The sequence below is a fragment of the Anopheles ziemanni genome (genome assembly GCF_943734765.1).
Source record: "Anopheles ziemanni chromosome X unlocalized genomic scaffold, idAnoZiCoDA_A2_x.2 X_unloc_39, whole genome shotgun sequence".
Classification (NCBI taxonomy): domain Eukaryota; kingdom Metazoa; phylum Arthropoda; class Insecta; order Diptera; family Culicidae; genus Anopheles; species Anopheles ziemanni.
In genome coordinates, this window is record NW_026689806.1 from 32,501 (window position 1) to 55,000 (window position 22,500).

At 46.3% G+C, this 22,500-nt stretch overlaps 1 non-coding gene across 1 annotated transcript; it reads left to right on the forward strand.

Annotated features, from left to right (window-relative positions):
- Positions 1-22,150: 22,150 nt before the first annotated feature.
- LOC131292191 (5.8S ribosomal RNA) lies at positions 22,151-22,305 on the forward strand. The gene has a single exon (XR_009189881.1). It is a non-coding gene; the product is annotated as a 5.8S ribosomal RNA (ribosomal RNA).
- Positions 22,306-22,500: the final 195 nt, after the last annotated feature.

The window sequence follows — 22,500 nt, forward strand, 5'->3', positions numbered from 1 at the left end:
CCGGGACGGGTTTGCGGATCCAACACTCTGGGTACCTCCGGGTACTTGGGGTTGGTTGAGGACTTGGTGAACAAACACTTGATATACACTCTTCGGATGTACTTCGGGTATCGCCTGTTGTCCGAGACCACTTGCATGGTTAGCAAGCGTTGTGGTCTAATGGCCCTACCGGGCAAACACTTTGGGTTCGCGAGGACTTAGAGTGCTGGTAGTGGTTGGCGGACCCAACACTCTGGGTACCTCCGGGTACTTGGGGTTGGTTGAGGACTTGGTGAACAAACACTTGTTGTACACTCTCCGGATGTACTTCGGGTGTCACCTGTTGTCCGAGACCACTTGCATGGTTAGCAAGCGTTGTGGTCTAATGGCCCTACCGGGCAAATACTTTGGGTTCGCGAGGACTTGGAGTGCTGGTAGTGGTTGGCGGACCCAACACTCTGGGTACCTCCGGGTACTTGGGGTTGGTTGAGAACTTGGTGAAGATACCCCTGTCACCTTGTTCGAGGCCACTTGCATGGTCGCAAGCGTTGTGATACAATGGCCCTACCGGGCAAACACTTTGGGTTCGCAAGGACTTGGAGTGCTGGTAGTGGTTGGCGGATCCAACACTCTGGGTACCTCCGGGTACTTGGGGTTGGTTGAGGACTTGGTGAACAAACACTTGATATACACTCCCCGGGTGTACTTCGGGTGTCACCTGTTGTCCGAGGCCACTTGCATGGTCAACGGTTGAGGTGGTGATGGCGGGTCGGTGCTGTAGGGTGCCGGCCTGTTGGCTGCCTTGGCCGGGTTGGTTGGTTAACACTTGATTGAGCTTGCACCCGAGGGTAATGGCACTTGAAGGTGGGTACCGGCCGGCTGACCTGGTGTGATGGTTGGTTGGTGAACACTTGGCGGTACTTGCACTTGGCTGTGCTTGGACTTGAAGGTGGGATCCGGCTGGCCTGGGCCATTGGTGGTTGGTTGGTTGGTTAGCCCTTAGCTGGGCTGGCTGGCTGGCTGGCCATCGGTGGTGTGGTGTGTTGGGCGGTTGGTGAACACTTGGCGGTACTTGCACTTGGCTGTGCTTGGACTTGAAGGTGGGATCCGGCTGGCCTAGGCCATTGGTGGTTGGTTGGTGGGTTAGCCCTTAGTTGGGCTGGCTGGCTGGCTGGCCATCGGTGGTGTGGTGTGGTGTGGTGTGTGGAGTCGAGCATCGCGCGCCGTTGCCTTCTTCGGAGTGTTGTGGGTACGCAAGTGCTTGCAGTGCAAAGAGGTTGGTGATGGAGTGACATTGCCTTCACCATGGAGTTGCGGGTACTTAGGTACTTGCAAGGAGATGGTGGTATGGTGGTGTTGCGTGTGTGGTGTTCGATTAGAAAGATATAATTTCTAAGTCCGGATTAGTGCTGTCAGGGGAGCCCCCGCTAACAGGTCCTGCACGGCCAGCGTGGGGCTTGACTTGGCGCTATTCCGGACTTGGGGCGATCACGATGTCCCCGTGCGGGACTTAGAAGATGGAAGAACACAAGTACCCTTATCCCATGACTTGTGAGCGATTGGCATACGTTACCACATGAAGAGAAAAATTGGCTAAGTCCAGGATCCATATTATATGAAGAGAAAATCGGCTAAGTCCCGGATCCATATTACATGAAGAGAAAAATCGGCTAAGTCCAGGATCCATATTATATGAAGAGAAAAATCGGCTAAGTCCAGGATCCATATATATTAACCTAATAATCGGCTAAGTCCAGGATCCATATTATATGAAGAGAAAAATCGGCTAAGTCCAGGATCCATATTACATGAAGAGAAAAATCGGCTAAGTCCCGGATCCATATATATTAACCTAATAATCGGCTAAGTCCAGGATCCATATGATATGAAGAGAAAAATCGGCTAAGTCCAAGATCCATATGATATGAACAGAAAAATCGGCTAAGTCCAGGATCCATATATAATAACCTAATAATCGGCTAAGTCCAGGATCCATATAATATGAAGAGAAAAATCGGCTAAGTCCGAGATTGGGTCTGTCGGAAATACACTTTCAAGTTACCACACAAGCAAGCAAGATGGCCTAATGATGGATCCATATAATATGAAGAGAAAAATCGGCTAAGTCCAAGATTGGGTCTGTCAGAAATACACTATCAAGTTACCACACAAGCAAGCAAGATGGCCTAGTGATGGATCCATATAATATGAAGAGAAAAATCGGCTAAGTCCGAGATTGGGTCTGTCAGAAATACACTTCCAAGTTACCACACAAGCAAGCAAGATGGCCTAGTGATGGATCCATATGATATGAAGAGAAAAATCGGCTAAGTCCGAGATTGGGTCTGTCAGAAATACACTTTCAAGTTACCACACAAGCAAGCAAGATGGCCTAGTGATGGATCCATATAATATGAAGAGAAAAATCGGCTAAGTCCGAGATTGGGTCTGTCGGAAATACACTTTCAAGTTACCACACAAGCAAGCAAGTTACCACATGAAGAGAAAGCCGGCAAAGTCCGGGAATGTTACCACATGAACTGGAAAATGGGCAAAAACCTACCTTCACAGGCAACGTGAATAAGTCAGGCTGTAGACATCGGATCGACAAGCCAAAGACTGATATGGAAAGGAAATGAGTAGTACTAGCTTTCCTGAGAGTTGCAGAGCTTAGACTGCATATGAACGAAAGTTATTAAGCGTCAAAGTCAGAGAAGTTACCCAAAGGAACACAAGTTCCAACTTAGAGCATGTATACCGCCTAGACGGTAAGAGGTACGGCCAGGCTGAGGAATAAGGAAATGTTGGCCAACATGTTCCCTAACTATCCCCCGAAGACCGCAAAGCAATCCAACATCAACCAAGAAAGTTATAGCCCGATCAAGGAAACACCTACTTTGCACCGATATTGCACCAAATACATGTACCAAGCACCTTCGGTTGCATACCTGCAGGGGTTTACCATAGTAGGCCATGGAAGACCGATATACCGAACATAATCACTTTCTATCTCCTCGGGTGTTTGAGATAGCGCTTTGCGGTACAAGAACGAAAGTTAGACTTTATCTTGGTGCATCTTTTTGCCCAAGATCACAAGACCCTATCTACCAAGGCAAGAAAGTTGTGTGGGGACAAAATGTCCAAAAGTGCCCAAAGTGGCACACTTGAACCATATATTCGAGAAAAACACAAGTGTGGGCCCGAGCTAGCAAGTTGAAATGTTCTGACCGTCAGTAGCCCTAGTTGAGGTGCACTTATCATTATATGAGGCCAACGTGCCAGCTAGTCTCTAAAGGGGCGATATGGGTGTTCCAAGGTTTGTACCCAATTGAGGAAAAAACAGGGTAAGGTACGGTGTACCGCGAATAACTCGGGCTATAGATGTCCGATCGATGAGTTTGGCATATGTATGGAAAGGTCTCGACGAGACCTAACTACCCTGAAAGTATGAAGGCAAAGACTTGAATGACCGGGAAGTTATTAAGTGCACAAGTGGTAAAGTTGCACCAAAGTCCATGTTACCCGAAGTGGTACATGAACACCCAATATTCGACCAAAACACAAGTTTAGAGACGAGCTAGCGAGCTACATTGTTCAGACCGTCAGTAGCCCGCATCAAGACACGCATTTCATTATATTGAGCCTAGCCGCTAGCTCGACTCGAAGTCGGTCATATGGTTGGTTGATGGTTTGGACCGACCACGTGGTGTACCAAGGTGATGTACCTTTCATGAATTAAAACTCTGGCTGTATGGCACTGAGCGACAAGCTAAGGTGTGATTTGGAATAGTCTTGAGTGGGACTATTTAGGAAAAATGCGAACAAAAAATCACAAAGTCCTTGGGCGAAGCTATTAGCGAAACATAGAGCAAATTGGTACCAAAAACTATGGAAATGGGACTTGAGTCAAAAATAACCGCAAGTTGGAGAAGAGATAGCAAGCTTGCGTAGAACAATTATATTTGGTGCATGGTATCACCAACAAAAAAGTATATGGGGCCAAGGTGCTGGCTGGCCTCCAAAGTGGAGATATGGGCGATCCAAAGTTTGTACCCAAGTACGAACAAGTATGGAAAAAACAGGGTAAGGTACCAAGTACCATTAATAACTTCGGCTGTAGATGGCCGAGCGAGGCAAACGGCTCACCGTTGGAAAGGTCTTGGGGAGACCTATCTACCCTGAAAGTTTCATGAGGCTGAGTTGAAAGACCACGGAGATATTAGGTGATGATGGTCCAATTCGGGGACCAAGTCGCAGGAAATGGCGCTTGACCAAAATCACCCTTGGAAGGTGAATACCGGCTTACCGGTAAGAGATAGCGACTTGGCGTAGAATATTCATAAGTTGGGCGTGTAGAGACGCAACTTTTATTATATGGGGCCAACCCGGTCAGGGTGCTCCAAGTCGGTCGTTTGGTTGGTTTATGGTTTGGGCCGACCACGTGGTGTGCCAAGTTGAGGTACCTTTCATGAATTATAACTTGGTCAGTTTGCCACCGAGCGACAAGCTGCGGTGTGTTTTGGAATGGTCTTGAGTGGGACTATCAAGGAAAAATACCAATCGAAAATCAGCTTGTCCATGGCCGAAGCTATTAGTGAAACATATAGCAAAATGGGTCCAAAAACGAATGAAATGGGAATTGGACCAAGAATAACGGCAAGTTGGAGAAGAGATAGCAAGTTGGCGTAGAACAATTATATTTGGTGCATGGCATGACCAACAAAAAAGTATATGGGGCAAAGGTGCTGGCTGGCCTCCAAAGTGGAGATATGGGCGATACAAAGTTTGTACCCAAGTATGGCAAAAACTGGTAGAGGTACCTTTCATGAATTACTGCTCAGGCTGTATGGCACTTAGCGGGACGCTTGGCTCTGGTATGGAATAGTCTTGAGTGGGACTATCAAGGAAAAATACGAACAAAAAATCACCATGTCCACGGACGAAGGTATTAGCGAAACTTAGAGCGAAATTGCGACCAAGTCGCTGGAAATGGCCCTTGGACCAAGTATACCGTCAAGGCGGTACGAGATAGCGAGTTGACGTAGAACATTTATAAGTTTGCCTACAAGAGACAAAAGTTTAGTTATATGGGGCCAACCCGCTCAGGGTTGTCCAAGTCGGTCATATGGCTGATCGAAATTTTCGACCAAGTACTGAGAAAACAGGGTAAGGTACCGTGTACCTCGAATAACTTCGGCTGTAGATGTCCGAGCGAGGCGAACGGCATAGCGTTGGAAAGGTCTTGAGGTGCTCTAGGCACCCTGAAAGTATGAGAAAGCTATCTGGAAAACTTGTGGAGATATTAGAGAAACATAGGGCCCAAAAGATACCAAGTCGCAGGAAATGGGCCCTCCATGAACACCCTAAAATCCCAATTACGGCTAAGTTGCAGGCCAGCTAGCGAAGTGAAATGTTCTAGGCATAACTAGAACACGTTAAGGCGCAACTTTTTGAATAAGAACTTTTTTCGATATCTGGTCCCCAAAGGGGGGATATGGGCGATCCAAGGATTTTTCCAAGTTTCGGTACTTTTTACTGTATCGCTCATAGCTCCGGCTGTAAGCAAGCAAATGACAATCTAAGACATGATTTGGAAAGGTATTGAGTAGTACTAACTTACGTTAGAACACAGCGAAGCGCTATCGGTTCATGGCAAGGCCGATGTAAACAGTCAAAGATGAAAAATGTTGATAAAATGAACAAAAATTACCTTGGTACGCGAATAGCGGCCAGGGATGAAGAGGTACGAAGTTGGTGTAGAACAATTATAATTAGGGCTTGGTACGCTCTAAAAGTTTGCCGAAGACCGCAAAGCGCTCAGACCCATAGAAAGTGGCCATTTGGGCCGAACAGTGCATGCAAAGAGGTGAAAATGCAAAAATTGCACTTTGGGGGGCGATTTGCGGGGGGAAGGAGGGGTCGGAGGGCAAAATGTCCTTTGACCAAAAAGTTTTATCTCGTCGAGATCTACAACATTGCCGAAGACCGCAAAGCGCTAGCTCGCAATCGAAAAATCGAGAATTTGAAAATTTTCTAAGTCTTGGGCTCCCTAAGGAAAAGTTTCAAAAATCACGTTTGTCCCCTATTTTGAAGGGGAAGGAGTCGGTTCCGGGGCATGGTGTCTTCGGCAAAAAGTCTTATCTTTTTGCGTACTTTCGACCAGTTCAATAAAAATTTTTGACCCAAAATTTGTTCGGCGGACCCCTAGGTCGAAAAACCCGAAAAAAGTCGAAAAAAGTCGAAAATGTCGAAAAATGAGAAAACCTCATATTCGGACTCTACACGAGCCCCAGATATTGAAAAGTGAAATCCGCGGTCGATTTGGAACAAAAAATTTACCTAGGCAAAGTTGTATGGAGGTAGGGACCCCTGAGAAAAAAGTTTGGTCCCGAGGCTCCTTGGACCACCAAGTCCCTAGGTCGGACCAAAATCGGAAAAAATCCGACCAAAGTCGAAAGTGTCGAAAATTTTAAAAAACCCCTTTTGGGGCCCTATGGCCTCCCTAGATAATGAAAAGTGAGGTCCGCGGCCGATCCGGAAGAAAAACTTGACCTAGGGAAACTTGTATGACGGTGGGGACCCAAAAAAATTTCGATGAGTGTAGTTTAGACAGGCCGGAAAATGTATCGGTGGTCCGTATCAAGGGACGTCTTTTAGTTCCATGGGGTGGTGGTCGTCGAACAAAGTCGCCTAGGTCGACCACCAGAAAGACCAGTCGTGTTGTAATGGATGTTTTGACCACTTTACTAGGGAAACCTAGTAGGTCGAAGCAAATTTGGGGTTCGAGATGAGTTGGTGAAAGTTGGTCCAACCTAGGTGTGCTTGGTGGAGGTTGACCATGAAAGTAGAGCATGATGGGAATGACCATAACTTTGGTTCTAGATGTCGGATCGGTACACTTTCGGCAGTTTTGGAAAGGTGAAGGCCTGCTCTAGCTATGTTTCCTACCAAGCTGAGCGCCTACTAGTGACCCGGAGGAGGTATTAAGGGTCAAAGGCAAAAAGGGGTACCCTAAAGTGCGTGTGACCAAGAAAATGGGAAAAACGGTATCGCCTATAGCTCAGGCTGTATGGCTCGGATCGGAAAGCTTGGATATGCGTTGGAAAGGTCTTGACGAGCGCTAGCTATGTGTCCTACCAAGCGAAGCGCTAGGTGTTGAGCAAGTCGGTCATATTAGAGGGCAAAGGTGAAAAATGGTGGTTTAGAGGCGAAAATTCACCTTATGATCGAAAATAGCGGGCGAACGATAAGAGCTACGAACACGGCGTAGAACAATCATAAGTACGTTACCACAAGACCTAACTTTGGCCAATATAGAGCGAGAAGATCGGAGGTACCCATCAGGGTGATATGGCTGGTTCAAAGTTGGACCAAAACGAGACTTGAGAAATGGATTGAAACACGGTATCGCGAATAACTCAGGCTGTATGGAACGGATAGACAAGCTTAGATCAGTGTTGGAAAGGTCGAACCGAGCGCTAACTATAATCCCAAACAACCGAAGCGCTAAGTGTTGAGCAAAACTGAGTTATTAAGCGACAAAGTGGAAAAATAATACCAAAATGGCCAAAAATCACACAAGACCAAGAATACCGAGCAAGCGGTAAGAGATAGCGGGTTGACGTAGAATACTTATAAGTTTGCCTCTACGAGACCTAAAAGTCGTCCATAGAAAGCGAGAAGATCGGACCACTATGGAAGGGTGATACGAGTGGTCAAAAATTAGCAAAAATGAAACATGGCTAAAATGGATTTGACTTGTGCACCGTATAGCTCCGGCTGTATGGCATGGATTGTTAAGCTAGGATATGTTTTGGAAAGGTAACACCCAGCGCTAGATACGACTAGAAGAAAGCAAAGCGCTAACTAGCATGATTTGGAAGTTATTAAGTGTCAAAGTCGAAAAATGTTACCAAAATTGAAACTCGAGTACATTGGGCCAAAAAGTACAAGTTGTGAAATTTGGACTTACGAGTAAAATACCGAGCAGGCGGTAAGAGATAGAGACTTGGTGTAGAACAATTATATGTTGGGCATGTTATAACCTATATTTGGCCCGAACATAGTGACGAGATCGGTGGTACCCAAAAGGGTGGTACAGGTGTTAGATGGTTTTCCCAGAGCATAAGCTCCACATGATATGGAAAACGGGAAACATCATAACTTCGGCTGTATGGCATGGAATGGAACGAACAAGGTATCGATGGAAAGAGAAAAGGTAGCGCTAACTATAATTCCTACCAAGCAAAGCGCTAGCATGTGACCGTTCGGGTGTTATTGTGAGTCAAAGTCAGAAATTGTTACCACGAGAGGCGAAAATCCGACTAAGTCCATGAATACCGGGCTGGCGGTAAGAGATACGGCTTGGCCGTAGAACATTTATAAGTTGGCCAATACAAGACCTAAGTTTCGTCCATAGACGACAAGAAGATCGAAGATACGTGAAGGTGAGATATGGGCGTCCCAAAGTGGGCCTTTGAAAAAGTGACAAACTTCCCTTATAACAGCATACACCAAATATCTCTGGCTCTATGGCACCGAATAAGAAGTTGAGCTCAGCGACAGAAAGGTGATAGTCAGCGCTAAATATCATACGAACAGAGTGAAGCGCTAAAGGGAAAGGATCTTGGTGATATAAGGTGACAAAGTCGAGAAAAGTTGCCTCAAAATCATGAAAAATGTGAAAAAATGGCTAAGTCCCGGGTGCCTTAAGGGAAGGTTGATCGAATGTACCGAGCTGGCGGTACGAGATAGAGACTTGGTGTAGAACAATTATATGTTTGGCATGGCAAGACCTACATTTGGTCAATACAAAGTGAGAAGATCAAAGAAACCCGTAAGGGTGATATTGGTGTCCAAAGGTAAAAAGCACTAAGTCTTGGGAAACTTATATGAAGAAAAAGGACCCTGATGGGTCATATAGGATGGATCGAAAAATCGGCTAAGTCCCAAAATGGGGATGTCAGAACTACACTCAAATGTTACCACACCAAGCAAGGCAAACTTATATGAAGCAAAGGACCCTGATGGGTCATATGGTATTGGTCGAAAAATCGGCTAAGTCCCAAAATGGGGATGTCAGAACTACACTCATGTGTTACCACACCAAGCAAGGCAAACTTATATGAAGCAAAGGACCCTGATGGGTCATATGGTATTTTACGAAAAATCGGCTAAGTCCCAAAATGGTGATGTCAGAACTACACTAAAATGTTACCACACCAAGCAAGGCAAACTTATATGAAGGCAAGGACCCTGATGGGTCATATGGTATTTTACGAAAAATCGGCTAAGTCCCAAAATGGGGATGTCAGAACTACACTAAAAAGTTACCACACCAAGCAAGGCAAACTTATATGAAGCAAAGGACCCATATGGGTCATATGGTATTTTACGAAAAATCGGCTAAGTCCCAAAATGGGGATGTCTGAACTACACTCAAATGTTACCACACCAAGCAAGGCAAACTTATATGAAGGCAAGGACCCTGATGGGTCATATGGTATTTTACGAAAAATCGGCTAAGTCCCAAAATGGGGATGTCAGAACTACACTAAAAAGTTACCACACCAAGCAAGGCAAACTTATATGAAGCAAAGGACCCTTATGGGTCATATGGTATTTTACGAAAAATCGGCTAAGTCCCAAAATGGGGATGTCTGAACTACACTCAAATGTTACCACACCAAGCAAGGCAAACTTATATGAAGGAAAGGACCCTGATGGGTCATATGGTATTTTACGAAAAATCGGCTAAGTCCCAAAATGGGGATGTCAGAACTACACTCAAATGTTACCACACCAAGCAAGGCAAACTTATATGAAGCAAAGGACCCTGATGGGTCATATGGTATTGGTCGAAAAATCGGCTAAGTCCCAAAATGGGGATGTCAGAACTACACTCATGTGTTACCACACCAAGCAAGGCAAACTTATATGAAGCAAAGGACCCTGATGGGTCATATGGTATTTTACGAAAAATCGGCTAAGTCCCAAAATGGTGATGTCAGAACTACACTAAAATGTTACCACACCAAGCAAGGCAAACTTATATGAAGGCAAGGACCCTGATGGGTCATATGGTATTTTACGAAAAATCGGCTAAGTCCCAAAATGGGGATGTCAGAACTACACTAAAAAGTTACCACACCAAGCAAGGCAAACTTATATGAAGCAAAGGACCCATATGGGTCATATGGTATTTTACGAAAAATCGGCTAAGTCCCAAAATGGGGATGTCTGAACTACACTCAAATGTTACCACACCAAGCAAGGCAAACTTATATGAAGGAAAGGACCCTGATGGGTCATATGGTATTTTACGAAAAATCGGCTAAGTCCCAAAATGGGGATGTCAGAACTACACTCAAATGTTACCACACCAAGCAAGGCAAACTTATATGAAGCAAAGGACCCTGATGGGTCATATGGTATTGATTGAAAAATCGGCTAAGTCCCAAAATGGGGATGTCAGAACTACACTCAAATGTTACCACACCAAGCAAGGCAAACTTATATGAAGCAAAGGACCCATATGGGTCATATGGTATTTTACGAAAAATCGGCTAAGTCCCAAAATGATGATGTCAGAACTACACTCAAATGTTACCATACCAAGCAAGGCAAACTTATATGAAGGAAAGGACCCATATGGGTCATATGGTATTTTACGAAAAATCGGCTAAGTCCCAAAATGAGGATGTCAGAACTACACTAAAAAGTTACCACACCAAGCAAGGCAAAGTACCTAGGTGAACCCTAGGAAGAAACACGGACCAAGTCAGATGGCCTAAGTCAATAGAACAAGTGACCTAGGCAAAGTTGTATGGCGCTGAGGACCCTGAAAAATCTGGTTAGTGTAGTTTAGACAGGGTAGGATATTGGGTCGGCCGAACCCCCTTATTTTGGGTTTTGGCCTCATCAAGAAGCTACACCTAGGCAAACTGCCTAGGGTGAAAGTGCGAAGACCAATCGAATAGTAAGACAAGTTTTGACCGATCGCCCTAGGCAAGCTTGTATGAAGAAAGGGACCCTAAGGGTCATATGGAAATACATGAAAAATCGGCTAAGTCCCAAAATTGGGATGTCAGAACTACACTAAAAAGTTACCACATCAAGCAAGGCAAACTACCTAGGTGAACCCTAGCAAGAAACACGGACCAAGTCAGATGGCCTAAGTCAAGAGTGCAAGTGACCTAGGCAAAGTTGTATGACGGTGAGGACCCTGAAAAATCTGGTTAGTGTAGTTTAGACAGGGGAGGTTTTTGGGTCGGCTGAACCTCCTTATTTTGGGTTTTGACCTCCTCAAGAAGCTACACCTAGGCAAACTGCCTAGGGTGAAAGTGCGAAGACCAATCGAATAGTAAGACAAGTTTTGACCGATCGCCCTAGGCAAGCTTGTATGAAGAAAGGGACCCTATGGGTCATATGGAAATACATGAAAAATCGGCTAAGTCCCAAAATTGGGATGTCTGAACTACACTAAAAAGTTACCACATCAAGCAAGGCAAAGTACCTAGGTGAACCCTAGCAAGAAACACGGACCAAGTCAGATGGCCTAAGTCAAGAGAACAAGTGACCTAGGCAAAGTTGTATGACGGTGAGGACCCTGAAAAATCTGGTTAGTGTAGTTTAGACAGGGGAGGTTTTTGGGTCGGCTGAACCTCCTTATTTTGGGTTTTGACCTCCTCAAGAAGCTACACCTAGGCAAACTGCCTAGGGTGAAAGTGCGAAGACCAATCGAATAGTAAGACAAGTTTTGACCGATCGCCCTAGGCAAGCTTGTATGAAGAAAGGGACCCTATGGGTCATATGGAAATACATGAAAAATCGGCTAAGTCCCAAAATTGGGATGTCTGAACTACACTAAAAAGTTACCACAGCAAGCAAGGCAAAGTACCTAGGTGAACCCTAGGAAGAAACACGGACCAAGTCAGATGGCCTAAGTCAAGAGTACAAGTGACCTAGGCAAAGTTGTATGGCGCTGAGGACCCTGAAAAATCTGGTTAGTGTAGTTTAGACAGGGGAGGTTTTTGGGTCGGCTGAACCTCCTTATTTTGGGTTTTGACCTCCTCAAGAAGCTACACCTAGGCAAAGTGCCTAGGGTGAAAGTGCGAAGACCAATCGAATAGTAAGACAAGTTTTGACCGATCGCCCTAGGCAAGCTTGTATGAAGAAAGGGACCCTAAGGGTCATATGGAAATACATGAAAAATCGGCTAAGTCCCAAAATTGGGATGTCAGAACTACACTAAAAAGTTACCACATCAAGCAAGGCAAACTACCTAGGTGAACCCTAGCAAGAAACACGGACCAAGTCAGATGGCCTAAGTCAAGAGTGCAAGTGACCTAGGCAAAGTTGTATGACGGTGAGGACCCTGAAAAATCTGGTTAGTGTAGTTTAGACAGGGGAGGTTTTTGGGTCGGCTGAACCTCCTTATTTTGGGTTTTGACCTCCTCAAGAAGCTACACCTAGGCAAACTGCCTAGGGTGAAAGTGCGAAGACCAATCGAATAGTAAGACAAGTTTTGACCGATCGCCCTAGGCAAGCTTGTATGAAGAAAGGGACCCTATGGGTCATATGGAAATACATGAAAAATCGGCTAAGTCCCAAAATTGGGATGTCTGAACTACACTAAAAAGTTACCACATCAAGCAAGGCAAAGTACCTAGGTGAACCCTAGCAAGAAACACGGACCAAGTCAGATGGCCTAAGTCAAGAGAACAAGTGACCTAGGCAAAGTTGTATGACGGTGAGGACCCTGAAAAATCTGGTTAGTGTAGTTTAGACAGGGGAGGTTTTTGGGTCGGCTGAACCTCCTTATTTTGGGTTTTGACCTCCTCAAGAAGCTACACCTAGGCAAAGTGCCTAGGGTGAAAGTGCGAAGACCAATCGAATAGTAAGACAAGTTTTGACCGATCGCCCTAGGCAAGCTTGTATGAAGAAAGGGACCCTATGGGTCATATGGAAATATACGAAAAATCGGCTAAGTCCCGAAATTGGGATGTCTGAACTACACTAAAAAGTTACCACATCAAGCAAGGCAAAGTACCTAGGTGAACCCTAGGAAGAAACACGGACCAAGTCAGATGGCCTAAGTCAAGAGTACAAGTGACCTAGGCAAAGTTGTATGGCGCTAAGGACCATGAAAAATCGGGTTAGTGTATTTAAGACAGGGGAGGTTTCAGGGTCGGCTGGACCTCCTTATTTCGGGTTTTGGCCTCCTCAAGAAGACAGACCTAGGCGAACTGCCTAGGGTGAAAGTGCGAAGACCAATCGAATAGTAAGACAAGTTTTGACCGATCGCCCTAGGCAAGCTTGTATGAAGAAAGGGACCCTATGGGTCATATGGAAATACATGAAAAATCGGCTAAGTCCCAAAATTAGGATGTCTGAACTACACTAAAAAGTTACCACATCAAGCAAGGCAAAGTACCTAGGTGAACCCTAGGAAGAAACACGGACCAAGTCGGATGGCCTAAGTCAAGAGTACAAGTGACCTAGGCAAAGTTGTATGGCGCTGAGGACCCTGAAAAATCGGGTTAGTGTAGTTCAGACAGGGGAGGTTTCAGGGTCGGCCGAACCTCCTTATTTCGGGTTTTGGCCTCCTCAAGAAGACAGACCTAGGCGAACTGCCTAGGGTGAAAGTGCGAAGACCAATCGAATAGTAAGACAAGTTTTGACCAATCGCCCTAGGCAAGCTTGTATGAAGAAAGGGACCCTATGGGTCATATGGAAATATACGAAAAATCGGCTAAGTCCCAAAATTGGGATGTCAGAACTACACTATAAAGTTACCACATTAGCAAGGCAGACTTGTATGAAGAACGGGACCCTGGTGAAAGTAGCAAATATCCCAAACCGAACATGAATATTATACACACAAGAGTACGAACATAAAGGAACACGGACCAAGCGTACCGAGAGAATCGGTACTATAGAACCCTCGTGGTTCTACACAAAGACTTTATGTTAGGGGTTCAAGCCCCATAGTACTCAAACGGTGACAGTAGCAAATATCCCAAAACGAACGTGAATCTTATTCACAAGAGTACGAACATAAAGGAACACGGACCAAGCGTACCGAGAGAATCGGTACTATAGAGCCCTCGTGGTTCTACACAAAGACTTTATGTTCGGGGTTCACACCCCAAATCGAACGTGGAATTTACTTTCTGATGGTCATGCGGTCGTCCAAAGGGGTCTAGTATCCTGGGATGACAAGCATCACGGGCACAGCTCGTATCAAAACAGTCGAAGAGGCCCGCGAAAGCTTGCTTTCCATGGCTATGCGATGCACAAATTGAGTTTACTCACCGTAGTATAAAACGAACGAACCGAACCTATCCGAGTAGGGATAATGGGCGCAGTAACATACTTCTGTGACCCAGCGAGAGTTGAACGAGGTGACATGAACTGTCAGTGGCTTATATCAGATGGGATACATACATGAGATTGCTTTCAAATCTACACTCGAAAACCTAACCAAGTAAAAGCGAACGTGGGGAGGATTCGAAACTGGTAACGAAATCTTAAGCTGGAAAGAGTCATCACTATGGATACATATTATGCGAAACCAATCAAGTGCTCAGTACTGATCCAAAACCTAAGAGCACTAGTGAACACCTTATTCTCACCCTAGTTCACATCCAAGTGATCGACCACGTGTGTGAAGCAAAGACCAATCGAATTCCTCAATGAACCGAACACTATGAACAAATGGCCAAAAACGTTATAACTATCCAAACATCCTACTATCTAGCGAAAGTCATCACGATGGAACCATACCATGATCTTTAACCTATAGCGCTCACCATATTCCTACCCAGAGTGCAAGTGAACAGATTGCCCACCCGTACCCAGTTCACAACCACGTGATCGACTAACATACCGAGGTTACCACAAGTCAAAGTTATACGTTTACAAGCGCAAGACCAATCGAAAACCCCGAAAGCAATCTCGACCCAAAATGTATTATCCGTGAGTGTAGTCGAGTCTCGTACTCGTCATCTGTAATCGTCGGATAGAATATCCAGTACACGGTTGTCTTTCCAAATGAAATCTACATACAGAACTCGCTCTTGGCAAATGGGTGGCAATGGCGCAATCAGGAGCGAGTTCCCGTCCGGGTGCCAAGTGATTGGCAAATGTCTGGGGGAAAGCAACCATATGTTGATTTGTCTGTTAGTGTACTGGGTGTTTGAGGTATGTAGTATCCACGCTTGGTTGGGTGTGTCAGAGGACCATGGATGCGTTCACAACCCCAATTGGGGTACATCGGGAATGATTTTGTGGAACCGATGTGCCCGGCACACACTAAGTTTTGTTGCAAGTTAATAGTGTGCCATGTCCGGGGGGGTTGTGATTAAACTCTGGTGAATTGCGTACTGTGGTGATTGGGGTATGAAAGCCCCGCAGTTGCAATGATCGGACGCGCCTAGCGTGTCCTTTAGTTGATGGTAGGGAAATGAAGGCCCTTGTCAGCTCACCTAAGTATTCATGGAAGTTTGGCATAAGGTCGCTGTGGTAGGGGTATGAAGGCCCCGTCAGCGCATGCACAATCGGGCGCACGAGCGCTTAGCGGAGTCGAATGCCGCTCAAGTGCCTGTCCGGTGCATCGGGTGTGTGTGATACGAGGGCAATGAGGTTCGCACGGGGGCTCGCCTCCCGTGTGCTACCGGACTTGACAACATATAGAACGTGGTGTTTGCTCCTCCGGGTGCAATGGGACAATGAACATTCGAACGCAAAGTCGGAATTCTGGTTGATCCTACCAGTAATATACGCTCGTCTCAAAGGTTAAGCCATGCATGTCTAAGTACAAACAGATTTAATGTGAAACCGCATAAGGCTCAGTATAACAGCTATAATTTACGAGATCATCAACCTAGTTACTTGGATAACTGTGGAAAATCTAGAGCTAATACATGCAACATGCCAGGACCCTCGCGGGAACTGGTGCACTTATTAGTCAAACCAATCGCGGGTTCTCCGTGTCATTGAGTTGAAGTCTGGATAATGATGCTGATCGTATGGTCTCGCACCGACGACAGATCTCGCAAATATCTGCCCTATCAACTATGGATGGTAGTATAGAGGACTACCATGGTTGCAACGGGTAACGGGGAATCAGGGTTCGATTCCGGAGAGGGAGCCTGAGAAATGGCTACCACATCCAAGGAAGGCAGCAGGCGCGTAAATTACCCAATCCCGGGACGGGGAGGTAGTGACGAGAAATAACAATATGAAACTCTTTAATGATGTTTCATAATTGGAATGAGTAGAGCATAAATCCTTCTACGAGGATCAAGTGGAGGGCAAGTCTGGTGCCAGCAGCCGCGGTAATTCCAGCTCCACTAGCGTATATTAAAATTGTTGCGGTTAAAACGTTCGAAGTTGATACTTGTCCAACACAGTCCGGCTCCGCCGACCCGGTCAACCCGTGGTCGGTGGGCCAAGTCGGAATCTGGTTGCGACTCAATGGTGTGGTAGGGCACCAAGTCTGTGTCATGGTGTGCCCTTCAACGGGTGCAAGTGTAACATAGAGCTCGACCGCTCACGTTTACCTTGAACAAATTAGAGTGCTTAAAGCAGGGTGCCCAAACGCCCTAGAATAATCTTGCATGGAATAATGGAATACGACCTTGGTCTAATCTTTCATTGGTTTGTACTCAGACCGGAGGTAATGATTAACAGAAGTAGTTGGGGACACTAGTATTACGGCGCGAGAGGTGAAATTCGTAGACCGTCGTAAGACTAACTAAAGCGAAGGCATTTGTCAAGGATGCTTTCTTTAATCAAGAACGAAAGTTAGAGGATCGAAGGCGATTAGATACCGCCCTAGTTCTAACCGTAAACGATGCCAACTAGCAATTGGGAGACGCTACAACCAGGTGCTCTCAGTAGCTTCCGGGAAACCAAAGTCAGGTTCCGGGGGAAGTATGGTTGCAAAGTTGAAACTTAAAGGAATTGACGGAAGGGCACCACAATGAAATGGAGCTTGCGGTTCAATTTGACTCAACACGGGAAAACTTACCAGGTCCGAACTTATGGAGGTGAGACAGATTAATAGCTCTTTCTCAAATTTAAGGGTAGTGGTGCATGGCCGTTCTTAGTTCGTGGATTGATTTGTCTGGTTAATTCCGATAACGAACGTGACTCACATATGCTAACTAGAACGCAGTCAGCGTTAATGCGTCGATGCCGATTGGAACGGGTTAGGACCTTTCGGTGGAGTATGACCTGACACCTTCGCTGTTCGTGTGCGCAAGTGCACTTACGGTACGCTGCTTAGCAGGACAATTTGTGTTTAGCAAAATGAGATCGAGCGATAACAGGTCCGTGATGCCCTTAGATGTTCTGGGCTACACGCGTGCTACAATGTGGGTAGCAGCGTGTCTCCTATTCCGAGAGGAACGGGAAATCACTCAAATACTCACTTAGTAGGGATTATGGATTGCAATGGTCCATATGAACTCGGAACTTCTAGTAAGTGCTGGTCATCAGCCAGCGTTGAATACGTCCCTGCCCTTTGTACACACCGCCCGTCGCTACTACCGATGGATTATTTAGTGAGGTCTTTGGAGATGATCGTTCGCTGGATCCTCGTGAACCGCGTCTGCTTTATCGAAGTTGACCGAACTTGATGATTTAGAGGAAGTAAAAGTCGTAACAAGGTTTCCGTAGGTGAACCTGCGGAAGGATCATTAGTGGCCAAGTGATCCTTCCAGAAGTCCGAACCTGCGGGTTGAGACTTCGGCACAAGTTGCCATATGATAATTGACGAAACACTATAGAAGTCCGAACCTGCGGGTTGAGACTTCGGCACAAGTTGCCATATGATAATTGACGAAACACTATAGAAGTCCGAACCTGCGGGTTGAGACTTAGGCACACGTTGCCTTATACATGACTTCGAACAAATACACAAGTCCGAACCTGCGGGTTGAGACTTAGGCACAAGTTGCCTTATACATGAATTCGAACAAATACACAAGTCCGAACCTGCGGGTTGAGACTTAGGCACAAGTTGCCATATGAAAGTTGACGAAACACTAACAAGTCCGAACCTGCGAGTTGAGACTTAGGCACACGTTGCCTTATACATGACTTCGAACAAATACACAAGTCCGAACTTGCGGGTTGAGACTTAGGCACAAGTTGCCTTATACATACATTGGCCAAATAAACAGAAGTCCGAACCTGCGGGTTGAGACTTAGGCACAAGTTGCCATATTATATTCGATCAAACACTAAGTAGTCCGAACCTGCGGGTTGAGACTCAAGACCGTAACAAGATGTCACTATACAAGTCCGAACCTAAGGGTTGAGACTTAATGCGATCTAGATACCAAGTTGACATCCAATACCTGTTGAGCAAAACCAAAGATTCCCTGTTCTCGAATGATTACACTATATAACAGGGAATCATGAAGAAATCAAGCAAGCGTGAAACAAAGTCATCACTTGGGCATGCTCGATAGCCAACCACATGACCTTAACCTAAGAGAGCATGCAAACCACATGATACCTATAAACGATTAACCCGCCCTAGTTCAATCGTTCACCAAGTGATGACTTCAGTATGGCTAAGAGAAAAACTTTTGAATGGGAAAAACTCTAAGTCCGAACCTCCGGGTTGAGACTTCCGCGTCGGAGGTGGGCGCACCTCCTATCCGAAAGATGGTGAATCAGGGGTGTTCGATCAGCAATGGTCGGATGCCCCGTCGTAGTCCAACTATGACAATCCAAGTCAAGACCTCCGGGTTGAGACTTCCGCGTCCGGAGGTACGCGTACCGCCTACCCGAAAGATGGTGAATCAGGGGTGTTCGATCAGCAATGGTCGGATGCCCCGTCGTAGTCCAACTATGACAATCAAAGTCAAGACCTCCGGGTTGAGACTTCCGCGTCCGGAGGTACGCGTACCGCCTACCCGAAAGATGGTGTGCTTCTGGGGTATTCGATGAGTCGGATACCCCGTCGTAGTCCAACTATGACAATACAAAGTCAAGACCTCCGGGTTGAGACTTCCGCGTCCGGAGGTACGCGTACCGCCTACCCGAAAGATGGTGTGCTTCTGGGGTATTCGATGAGTCGGATACCCCGTCGTAGTCCAACTATGACAATCAAAGTCAAGACCTCCGGGTTGAGACTTTCTAAGAGTACAAGCATAAAGGAACACGGACCAAGCCGTACCGAGAGAATCGGTACTAGAGCCCTTGTGGTTCTACATTGAGAGAGCCCTCGTGGTTCTCATTAGGGGCTTTATGCAAGAAGTACTCAATACTGTGGTGTGAAGTATAAAGTATAGAGTCCTCCACTGGTCCACGCTGCTCCGGCGGTCCTGGGTAAGATAGTTCATTCTAGCTTGCCCTATGTGGAAGAGGACTCAATACCCTACCTGTTGAGCTTGAAACAAAGTCATCACTTGGGCATGCTCATATTGCCATACACAATTACATTATATTCGAATGAGCATGCAAGCGACCCTATATAGACCGAACCAAAACGATAGATACCGCCGTAGTTCACCCCCACCAAGTGATGACTTTAGTATGGCTAGTGTGTGAAGTATAAAGTATAGTCCTCCCCTGGTCCACACTGCTTCGGCGGTCCTGGGTAAGATAGTTAGTTCTAGCTTGCCCTATGTGGAAGAGGACACAATACTTAATACTTAGAGTACAAGCATAAAGGAACACGGACCAAGCCGTACCGAGAGAATCGGTACTAGAGCCCTCGTGGTTCTACATTGAGAGAGCCCTCGTGGTTCTCATTAGGGGCTTTATGCAAGTCGTACTCAATACTGTGGTGTGAAGTATAAAGTATAGAGTCCTCCACTGGTCCACGCTGCTCCGGCGGTCCTGGGTAAGATAGTTCATTCTAGCTTGCCCTATGTGGAAGAGGACTCAATACCCTACCTGTTGAGCTTGAAACAAAGTCATCACTTGGGCATGCTCATATTGCCATACAATATTCCATTATCTACTAATGAGCATGCAGCTATATGATTATAACCTGTAAACGATTACCCCGCCGTAGTTCAGCGCTTCAACCAAGTGATGACTTCAGTATGGCTAGTGTGTGAAGTATAAAGTATAGTCCTCCCCTGGTCCACACTGCTTCGGCGGTCCTGGGTAAGATAGTTAGTTCTAGCTTGCCCTATGTGGAAGAGGACACCATACTTAATACTGTGGTGTAATGAACAAAGTATAGTCCTCCACTGGTCCACGCTGCTTCGGCGGTCCTGGGTAAGATAGTTAGTTCTAGCTTGCCCTATGTGGAAGAGGGCATACAAGACAAAGTATAGTTCTCCCCTGGTCCACGCTGCTTCGGCGGTCCTGGGTAAGATAGTTAATTCTAGCTTGCCCTATGTGGAAGAGAGCATACATGAACCAAGAACGAAGGTTATGATCGAGGAATGATTCGACAACTAACCGATGGTATGAAATGTGAAGAATTCAAGCAAGCACACAATCAAGTCATCACTTGGGCATGCTCGATAGCCAACCCTATGACATTAACCTAGTAGAGCATGCGAAAACCAATATATATGTAAACGATGCCCCTCCCTAGTTCAGCGCTTCAACCAAGTGATGACTTCAGAATGGCTAAATCAAATCGGTTCAAAACATACCATCGGTACCCTATTGAAACACACAAGTCGATATCAAACCTCATGATTGTGTAGTCCTCCACTGGTCCACACTGCTCCGGCGGTCCTGGGTAAGATAGTTCATTCTAGCTTGCCCTATGTGGAAGAGGGCACATTACTCAATACTGTGGTGTTATGAACAAAGTATAGTCCTCCACTGGTCCACGCTGCTTCGGCGGTCCTGGGTAAGATAGTTAGTTCTAGCTTGCCCTATGTGGAAGAGGGCATACAAGACAAAGTATAGTTCTCCCCTGGTCCACGCTGCTTCGGCGGTCCTGGGTAAGATAGTTATTTCTAGCTTGCCCTATGTGGAAGAGAGCATACATGAACCAAGAACGAAGGTTATGATCGAGGAATGATTCGACAACTAACCGATGGTATGAAATGTGAAGAATTCAAGCAAGCACACAATCAAGTCATCACTTGGGCATGCTCGATAGCCAACCTCATGACATTAACCTAGTAGAGCATGCGAAAACCAATATATATGTAAACGATGCCTCCCTAGTTCAGCGCTTCAACCAAGTGATGACTTCAGAATGGCTAAATCAAATCGGTTCAAACCATACCATCGGTATCCTATTGAAACACACAAGTCGATATCAAACCTCATGATTGTGTAGTCCTCCACTGGTCCACGCCGCTTCGGCCGTCCTGGGTAAAATGGAACATTCCAGCTTGCCCTATGTGGAAGAGGGCACATTACTCAATACTGTGGTGTGAAGTATAAAGTTCAGTTCTCCCCTGGTCCACGCTGCTTCGGCGGTCCTGGGTAAGATAGTTCTTTCTAGCTTGCCCTATGTGGAAGAGGACACTTAATACTTCGTCTCTAAGCGGCGGCTTGACTCCTCCCTACGGGGAACGGGTTTACGCGCACAGCGGCGGCTTACGCACTATGGCAGTCATGGATGCCTTACGTTTCTATGAAAAGTGTGTTCCTCCCCTGGTCCACGCTGCTTCGGCAGTCCTGGGTAAGATAGTTAGTTCTAGCTTGCCCTATGTGGAAGAGGACACGTAGACTTACTGTGGTGTGAAGTATAAAGTTCAGTTCTCCCCTGGTCCACGCCGCTTCGGCCGTCCTGGGTAAAATGGATTCATCCAGCTTGCCCTATGTGGAATGAGGACACTTTATGCTTCGTCTCTAAGCGGCGGCTTGCTCCTCCCTACGGGGAACGGGTATACGCGCACAGCGGCGGCTTACGTTATGGCAGTCATGGATGCCTTACGTTTCCATGAAAAGTGTGTTCCTCCCCTGGTCCACGCTGCTTCGGCAGTCCTGGGTAAGATAGTTAGTTCTAGCTTGCCCTATGTGGAAGAGGACACGTAGACTTACTGTGGTGTGAAGTATAAGGTTCAGTTCTCCCCTGGTCCACGCCGCTTCGGCCGTCCTGGGTAAAATGGATTAATCCAGCTTGCCCTATGTGGAATGAGGACACTTTATGCTTCGTCTCTAAGCGGCGGCTTGCTCCTCCCTACGGGGAACGGGTATACGCGCACAGCGGCGGCTTACGCAAGTTAGTCACCCTCGGCAGTGGATCACTCGGCTCATGGATCGATGAAGACCGCAGCTAACTGCGCGTCATAATGTGAACTGCAGGACACATGAACATTGATAAGTTGAACGCATATTGCACGTCGTGGGAACCTACCATGATGTACAGATGACTGAGCGCTTATATTTGAGAAATGTATCGCATACATTTAACTACGCCGTGACACCCGTCACGAGACGTGCACCATGATGTTAACTAGGGTCGCGACGACCCGCTAGCATTAAAGAACCCGTGGTTTACAATATACTGGCATTGGAATTCGAAGTATTTAGAGCGTCCGTGTTCCCGCGTGAGGCGGAAGTACGAGGAGAAGGCGT